This window comes from Diaphorina citri, unplaced genomic scaffold, assembly GCF_000475195.1.
Source record: "Diaphorina citri unplaced genomic scaffold, Diaci psyllid genome assembly version 1.1 scaffold1522, whole genome shotgun sequence".
NCBI lineage: Eukaryota > Metazoa > Arthropoda > Insecta > Hemiptera > Psyllidae > Diaphorina > Diaphorina citri.
The window spans coordinates 2,048-11,768 of NW_007378948.1; the positions used below are offsets into that span (position 1 = coordinate 2,048).

General features: G+C 38.3%; 1 long non-coding RNA gene across 1 annotated transcript in view; it reads right to left on the minus strand.

Moving 5' to 3' along the window:
• Positions 1 to 3,746: 3,746 nt before the first annotated feature.
• LOC113470333 overlaps positions 3,747 to 9,721 on the minus strand; it is a 9,684-nt gene continuing 3,709 nt past the window's right edge. The window contains exons 2-3 of the long non-coding RNA XR_003393423.1: positions 6,992 to 7,150; positions 3,747 to 3,757 (exon numbers count right to left, since the gene is read on the minus strand). This is a non-coding gene — a long non-coding RNA (uncharacterized LOC113470333). The remainder of the gene's footprint in view (positions 3,758 to 6,991; positions 7,151 to 9,721) is intronic.

A 9,721-nucleotide genomic window follows, 5' to 3' on the forward strand; every position in this document is an offset into this window, starting at 1 on the left:
CTACTACTACTTCTTCTTCTTCTTCTTCTTCTTCTTCTTCTTCTTCTTTTTCTTCTTCTTCGCCTTTTCCCGTGTACAGACGGGGTTGGTGTTTTTTCCATATGATTTGATGTATCTAACTACCTCTGTTTTATACTTTACTACTTCTTCTTCTTCTTCTTCTTCTTCTCCTCCACCTTTTCCCGTGTACAGATGGGGTCGGCGTTTTTTCGTCAGCCCTACGGTGATCGCTTTTGGGCTGACATTTGGTTTTGGCCATAAATTTTTACGAGTGGATGCCCTTCGTACTCAACCTTTGCTATTTCTTTAGCAAAGGAAATTCAGGCTGGTATACTCACTGTTTATAAGTTCAGACAAGCCTGATGAACCCACTTGCTTGTGCCCCGACACAGACATGGCTGAACCCACAGTGCATTCCGATCATCCTCGTGTGTTGCAAAACAGACCCAGCAATATTTGAGGTCACTGGAAATAATGACAATGAAAACATTTATAATAAGTCTCATTTTATCATGGATGGGGAAAACAAATGAATTTGACTGACAGTAACATTTGGTAATTGATCGGAGGGTACTTTGTTTACAAGGAGATGACAGATTGAATAGAATTAAAACCTTTTACAATTTACATCTGAGTGTTCACAATTGACTGTCAAAGTACCCCCTTTTTCCATTATGTATATGTAATGCTAGGGGCTTATGGGTTAACATTAATAATTCCTGAGGAACTGGTTCATTTAACATAACATGTGTTGCATCACTAAAAGTTTCTAGTACCTATACTAAATATTTCTAACATTCACAAAGGTAAAGAAAGAAATGAATTGGCAAAAATATTTACTTACTTTTCATCATAATTCAATGTGCCAGGTGTTGCCACATCACTTCCGTGCAAACTCGAGAGAGAGTCATCATCATTGTCAATATCTCCACTACTCACATCTGACCCCCCTTGATCTATTAGATCACCCATGTCAAAACTTTAAGGGGTTGATTTCCTATGGGGCACTTTTAGTTTGAACACCCTGTATGTATAGGTACCTACCTTGTTAAACAGATATGTATACCTACTACTTTTGTAGCAGCGTTAATGTACATAAAGTTCTTTGTAATTAACTGAGCATAAAAATACGTTAGTGATGTAGAAGACTGTATACCTACCTAAGTATATAACCTATTTATGTACCTAGGACCTAGGTATATTACCTACTTATTTATGTACCTATACCTACTAATGTAGGGTACACTTAAGTCAGGTACCTTTCACTCAAAACTTATTGTTTCTCAAAAACCTCGAAATTCGCGAATCACTCCGTCGACTGTCCAAAAAAAGTCACCCGTTTCTCCTGATTAGACACATTCTGTTGCGTTTTTCTCTCACACACATTTTTCGAGTCTGTTATCTCACCACCATCATCAATATTGAAACGTTACGGTAAATATTACACATCCGCCAATATGTTGAAATATTCTGGGACACTTGACACATCCACCAAAACAATGTTTACGTGCGCCTATGTTATTGTGAATCATTCTGTTTGTACTTCAAACTCTACCCAAGTACCTCAATCAATAGGTATCATTTGACTAGCACTTTCAATCAATTCACTAGTGACTAGTCGATCATTTGTGCTAAGCGACATTGGGCTTGGTATTCCTTCTCGGTCTCTTTTTTTTTGTAATCCTAAAGGACCTAACATTTGAAAGCTTCACAGTGTGATGAGCACAATCCACCTTTTCTTCTCTATTTCTCCTTGCAATTTTCATCCGTAAACCCCCCTTTTTTTTCAAACATGTTGGAATCTCTGGTCAGTTTTTTTTTCCTCTTTTTACACAAAGGCTGACCGTGAGCCCTTGGTTCTGTAACGTTCTCCTTGCAATTTTCATCCGTAAACCCCCCTTTTTTTTCAAACATGTTGGAATCTCTGGTCAGTTTTTTTTTCCTCTTTTTACACAAAGGCTGACCGTGAGCCCTTGGTTCTGTAACGGTAATGGTTGTGGAACGTTAATGCCTGTATTCCTCTCCACGAGTTGCCCATAATCTCATGATAAAGGCCAAAGGCCACAGTACCTACGTAGGTATGTTATGTAAAATTACATTATACATATAGGTACCTGCCTTATTAAATAAATAAGTATAACATATCTATAGCTACTTTTGTAACTCACAGAGAATTATACAGGGTGTTCAGCCTGAAAGAGCCCCATGGGATTTGAATGGTAGAGATTGCCTTAGGGTTGAAAATGTAAAATTACATTATACATATAGGTACCTACCTTATTTAAATAAATAAGTATAACATATCTATATAGCTGCTTTTGTAACTCACAGAGAATTATACAGGGTGTTCAGCCTGAAAGAGCCCCATGGGATTTGAATGGTAGAGATTGCCTTAGGGTTGAATGGTAGAGATTGCCTTGGGCAATAATTTCGCCCTTTGCTTGTAATTCTCGTGTATTTTGTGTACATGTAATTATAAACAATAAAAAGTTCTTAATAATATGTAATGGGAAATTAAACCGTAAAATCAATTTTTTCTCGAACCCGTAACTCCTTAACTGTAAGTCGGACAAGCTTGAAAGTTACATCAATCGATTCCTCGTCAAAAGTTCCATAAGAGAGACTGCTTGGTGGACTCGAAAAGTGTACTGAGGACTTTTACGGGGTAAAAAAAACAACATGTTTGGACATGGAGGGTTCCAAAGGTCCAAATCTGTCATCTTTATTTGTTTAATGAATTTAGTATCAATCGATTTGTCGGACGAAGAAGGTTACATTTAGTAGGTACCTATCTCTGCTTTTTTGAGGAATAAAATTTTCGGTGATTTTTGTTGCGGTTCGCGGTTTTTTGTGATTCATTAATTTCACATCCATCGAATTATCTAATAAATATTTTTATATCTATAGTCTACAGAAAAGTGTTTATTTTACGTGTTCTTAAACTTCTTAAATATAGTAAACTTTCAAGTTTGTCCATCTATCTACCTACATAGTTACTACTTATTAACGTTTTCGGTATAATAAATAATACATATGCCTATAATTTCGAAAACCCCAATCTTGCCTCAAGCAAAAACCTACCTAAAGACTAAAACAATAAAAACTACCTACTTTCCTACCTAGTTTTGATTTGATTCGGACCACCAACTTAATGAATTGTCCGCCATAAGTCTTTTTAGAGTTTTTAGCTTTTAAGTGACCCTAAATTTAGTACCTATTAGGTACCTACTTTTTAGTGATCCACTTTTTTCTGTTCGGTTCAAAATGTTCAAGTGTTGCTTCAGCATTTTATTATAAAACCAAGTTTTTTGTTCAGTTGATCAGGGTCAAAATCATTGGATCCACTCTAGTTCCACTAAATATGGTCCTAATGGACGTGGATGAATTGGACATGATGGCATTTGGTAAGTTTTCATTTTAAATTCGCCTATATTCTATTAAGTACTCCATTCTATTCTAAATTGGTGGATGTGTCCAAACTACAAAAGCATAAGATTGGTGGATGTACTTGAATTACAAAATGATGAAATTGGTGGATGTGTCCAAAATACAAAAGCATAAGATTGGTGTGGATGTACTTGAATTACAAAATGATGAAATTGGTGGATGTGACCAAATTACATTTTTTTATTTGTTTGTATTTTAGGTAGGTACTGTGTTCTTAAACACAGGTTAAATTTCTGTATTGAGAACTGACAACACTCTGGTACCTAGGTAGGCAGGTACCTACTCATATATTATGTACCTAGGTAGGTACCTATCACAATAATGAATAATCCGATATTGATTCGAACACACAAGTCCGTCTTTCTTGCTCTTTCATCGAATGATTTTCCTCTCCCTTATACATGCATAGGCATTAGGTACCTATACCTGCTTATTTCTTAATTCATAACTCATTAGTTCATCACCTAATCTACATTTCTATACCGAAATCGACCAAACCGACCAAACCGTTTTGGAATCGAACACGAAATTTTCAACCCTTTTGTCAGTAAAATGTGGGGAGGAAGAGTAGACTGTCTGCTGTCTGTCTGTGGCAGCCATCTTTGAATGATTTGAGGATTCAAACTTGTCACTAAATAGGACCAGACATTGCCTTTGTCTATTTCCGTATGAAATTCACCTATTCAAAGAAAACTGTACAATAGCTACAGTTCACGCCAACTCCTATTTCACCTACATACCATCTTTTTTAAAGGTCGAATGAACAAACACCTTCATGTCTTCTGATGAAGTGTTTCGCTCAAGGGTTTACCCCTTCATGTGAGTTCAACTCCAGTTAGTTGTAATTTTCTTAAGTTCAATAGGCTGACTGGGAGAATAGGCTGTTGATACTAGTAATCTAGGCAGTCCACGTCAATTCCTATTTCACCTATCATCTAGCTCACTATCAGTAGAAGGTATAGGTCAACGCACTAGCAATTGTTAAATATAAGTAGATAAAATAAAATTACTGATTAAATTATTGTTTTTACTACCTAGAATAATAATTTATCTAGTGTGTATGTGGTTTTCAAAATTTTCCCCAATTTTAAACGCTTTTGAAGCCTGATTTTTTACCTTTATTCGGCCATTTTTTAGAATATTTTCCTGTTGGCCGTTTTTCACTTAGTTTCGTAATAAAAATTGTTCCGCCATTTTTGAATTTTCATCCAGAATGTCTTCGCCAAGGGAATACTTGAGAAATATTGGTAAGTTTTCTATTTTCCCCCCCTCCATTTTAAAGGCATAGATTCTCAAGTTTTGTCTCAGAGTTAAGACGTCCCTAAGTCCAATAGGATTTCTCACCTGTTTACAGATATCGCGTTAATGAATTCTGTTCAAAATTTGATGAAAATCACTTCAATTGGGCAGATTACTCAATTTCCCATCAGCATAATGTTTGCCGCGATATTATCCTTGATTTTCGCAGGACGCTTTCCGATTTCCGGAAAGTTGCCATTAGTGCTATTAAGTGTACTTCTTTCGCCTGGATCAAAATTTCTGCAGAGGGTTCAGAACGACTGCATCACTTAAGCCCTCAGAATCGGTATCGAAGTCATGATAGGGCCACAACTTTTTGATCTTTTCAAATCGAGGAATCCTGAAATCTTGAATTCCATGATCTTCAGGAGTTTCTTCATTTCTGTGACCAAAATTGGTCTCTCCTCCCTCCACTTTAAAGGCATAGTTTCTCAAGTTTTGTCTCAGAGTTAAGACGTCCCTAAGTTCAATAGGATTTCTCACCTGTTTACAGATATCGCGTTAATGAAATCTGTTCAGAACTTGATGAAAATCACTTCAATTGGGCAGATTACTAAATTTTCCATCAGCATAACGTTTGCCGCGATATTATCCTTGATTTTCGCAGGACGCTTTGCGATTTCCGGAAAGTTGCCATTAGTGCTATTAAGTGTCCTTCTTTCGCCTGGATCGAAATTTCTGCAGAGGGTTCAGAACGACTGCATCACTTAAGCCCTCAGAATCGGTATCGAAGTCATGATAGGGGCACAACGTTTTGATCTTTTCAAATCGAGGAATCCTGAAATCTTGAATTCCATGATCTTCAGGAGTTTCTTCATTTCTGTGACCAATATTGGTCTCCGAATTCAGGCGTTTTATCTCAAAGTCAAGATATCCCTGGTCCAAGTTTTTGTTGCAATCGTGTTTGAAGGAGTGATACCATTTCAGATATTTTGGCCTTAATTAGATAGGTCTCCTTATTAAAAGCTGAGATCAGCTCCATAAGTGGCCAATTCAGACACTTGTTAAATCAGCCTGACCGAAGACAATCCAAACAGTCGTCAGAGAACCAGAGCTAAAGGTAAATCCATGACACAATCACCGGCTCATTGGCCTTAATCAGATAGGTCTCCGTAAAAGCTGAGATCAGCTCCATAAGTGGCCAATTCAGAGACTTGTTAAATCAGCCTGACCGAAGACAATCCAAACAGTCGTCAGAGAACCAGAGCTAAAGGTAAATCCATGACACAATCACCGGCTCTTCACGTAAAAATTGTAACATCACTGATCACTAAAACTGAAAACCCGTCGCTTTTCCTAGATGTTTCCTTTCACTCAAAAAATATTTTCCTGTTGGCCGTTTTTCACTTAGTTTCGTAATAAAAATTGTTCCGCCATTTTTGAATTTTCATCCATAATGTCTTCGCCAAGGGAATACTTGAGAAATATTGGTAAGTTTTCTAATTTTTCCCCGTCTCCATTTTAAAGGCAAAGATTCTCAAGTTTTGTCTCAAAGTTAAGACGTCCCTATAAGTCCAATAGGATTTCTCACCTGTTTACAGATATCGCGTTAATGAAATCTGTTCAGAATTTGATGAAAATCACTTCAATTGGGCAGATTACTAAATTTTCCATCAGCGTAACGTTTTCCGCGATATTATCCTTGATTTTCGCAGGACGCTTTCCGATTTCCGGAAAGTTGCCATTAGTGCTATTCAGTGTCCTTCTTTCGCCTGGATCGAAATTTCTGCAGAGGGTTCAGAACGACTGCATCACTCAAGCCCTCAGAATCGGTATCGAAGTCATGATAGGGCCACAACTTTTTGCTCTTTTCAAATCGAGGAATCCTGAAATCTTGAATTCCATGATCTTCAGGAGTTTCTTCATTTCTGTGACCAAAATTGGTCTCCGAATTCAGGCGTTTTACCTCAAAGTCAAGATATCCCTGGTCCAAGTTTTTGTTGCAATCGTGTTTGAAGGACTGATACCATTTCAGATATTTTGGCCTTCTTCAGATAGGTCTCCGTAAAAGCTGAGATCAGCTCCATAAGTGGCCAATTCAGAGACTTGTTAAATCAGCCTGACCGAAGACAATCCAAACAGTCGTCAGAGAACCAGAGCTAAAGGTAAATCCATGAAACAATCACCGGCTCTTCACGTAAAAATTGTAACGTCACTGATCACTAAAACTGAAAACCCGTCGCTTTTCCTAGATGTTTCCTTTCACTCAAAACTTATTGTTTCTCAAAAACCTCGAAATTGGTACCTATGTACAAGGAAGGTGTATCCTAAACCTACCCAAAGTTAGGGAGATGTTTAGATTCCTTCGAACTTCTTATGTTTGGTTCCCTGTTAGGAGCGGTGGCGGTTCTTATTCTCCTCCTAAGGAGAACACTAGGAGGTGTTGTTTAAACGAGGAATCCACCTGGAATCAGAAATAAACATAAAATAAAGTTTGATAGATGCCAGCCTAGCTAGCTTGGTTGGTAGCGCGTCTGCCTTGTAAGCTCTAGGCCGCGGGTTCGATTCCCGCCCGGGGAGGATTTTATCCTGATGGGACATTGGTCGTTCTCGGAAGGGCTGGCTCTCTCCTATCCTGTCTTCCTTCTCTCTTCGACTTCGGAACATAAGACCATAGCAATTACAGTTCCCTCTGTCAAACCTCTTAAAGGAAGTTTGATAGAGGAAATAATTGTAAAAACAGACGTTTCATCGTCAGAACCGCCTTCAGTTTCAGTCACAATTATTCACAAATAATGAGTCATCCACGAAACCATTACAATATTGTTAGGGTCCATTTGAAAAATTAAATCCAATGGTTTATTTTCGACACACGCAAACAAAATGCCGTAATACCCTCAAGTCTTCCGCAACACTCAAAGGTTCAAAGGGCTCCTAGGTAAAGGTTGAAGGGGTGATGTCTAATAATAACCCAGAGATCCCTCAATGTAACCCAAGTCAGTGTAGGTACCTCGACCTCTTGGATTGTTTACCACTTGATCATACAAGAACGGATTGTTCAAAGTTCATCTGACCTATTTTCCATTTAAAGCAGTGGTTCTCAAACTTTTTTGCATGGCGCCCCCTTTGGGCATATTCTCATTTTTTCACCTACCTTACCCAACCCCTCGGTATATTATCATTTTGGACAACAGAATCTGACTAAAAACGACGCAACACGCATTCTTGACCATCAGAGACACTGCCGTTTCTACGACAACACCACAAAATGGTGCTTGAGATATTGTGACGCCTTATAGTGGAAACCTCACGCTCCCCTAGGGGGAAGAAATGGGAGCAATCGCCCAACCCTGTGGCCATCAACCCAATAGAACTGAAAACGATTTGATTTACGACATCGCCCTGTGTTGCCGGTTGACACACATTGTTTTGTTGCCAACTCATACATGCTTGTAAAAATTTATGGGTATAATCATATTTTGTAGTCGTTTCCCCCCAAACTCGTTAACTGATGGACAACATCGATAAGGAGTGCATTAATATGAGCAGTATCAGAAGCAGGGACGAGATGGTCCCATGTAAAATGTGTAGGAAATTTCCATAGTCCGTTGCTTTCAATAGGATTACATGGAGAAATGTTCTCCAGAAGTTTTCAACATGGTGGAACCTTACTGCTGACAGCAGGGAACATTAGAAATGATTGTGTTTCGTTATTTTTATGATGGACAGTCAAGTACCTATGTCTATAGCATCATATGTATAGGTAGTTATTATTTATTTTAAAGTACCTACGTATACCTACCTATATCATCATTTGTATAGCTTCATACATGCATAGTATGTCCGTTTCAATCTCCAAGTGTATTGCGCATTGGTTGAAAATTCCATGCATATTTTTCTCTTGATTGTAATACGTTATATATGATGGACAGTCAAGTAGGTAGGTACCTACCTATGTCTATAGCATCATATGTATAGGTATTAGCATAAGTATGTACCTATAGGAAGTTATTTATTTTAAAGTACCTATGTATACCTACCTATATCATCATTTGTATAGCTTCATACATACATAGTATGTCCGTTTCAATCTCCAAGTGTATTGCGCATTGGTTGAAAATTCCATGCATATTTTTCTCTTGATTGTAATACGTTATATCTACGTACTACCATACATTTTCCTTGCATTTGTGAGACCTTTTGTCTGCTGTCTGTGGCAGCCATCTTTGAATGATTTGAGGATTCAAACTTGTCACTAAATAGGACCAGACATTGCCTTTGTCTATGTCCGTATGAAATTCACCTATTCAAAGAAAACTGTACAATCTACAGTTCACGCCAACTCCTATTTCACCTACAGACCATCTTTTTTAAAGGTCGAATGAACCAACACCTTCATGTCTTCTGATGAAGTGTTTTTTTTTTAAAAAAAAAAAGATGAGTGTTTCATCTTTTTAAAACAGATGAAACCCCCCCGTGACCAACCGCGTTACCACTGGGCCAACCGTGTGTTTCGCTCAAAGGTTTACCCCTTCATGTGAGTTCAACTCCACTTGTAATTTTCCCAAGTTCAATAGGCTGACTAGGTGACTAGGCTGTTGATACTAGTAATCTAGGCAGTCCACGTCAATTCCTATTTCACCTATCATCTAGCTCACTATCAGTAGAAGGTATAGGTCTTTGGTGTGATAGCGTCTGTACTTAACCAAAAGGTTCTGTTTCTGAAAATTTTCCGAAAGGAAAACACACCTCAACTGGGGCAAATTAAGAAATCCAATAAACCCCATTGGGTATTTATATTTAAGCGAACAGAGACAGGACCAAAAATTTCCTTTGCCTTTGCCAGCACTAGGTTAGGTATGCCTACCTACTAGGTATTATTGTGGTCAAATTCTCAAACAATGTTGAGGATAAAGTTCCTTACCTCGGCAGGGGTTGAAGCCACGTCTTTCCGTTCACCAGGCGGCCAGCCTAGTTAGCTTAGTTGGTAGTGCGTCTGCCTTGTAAGCGCTAGGCCGCGGGTTCGATTCCCGCC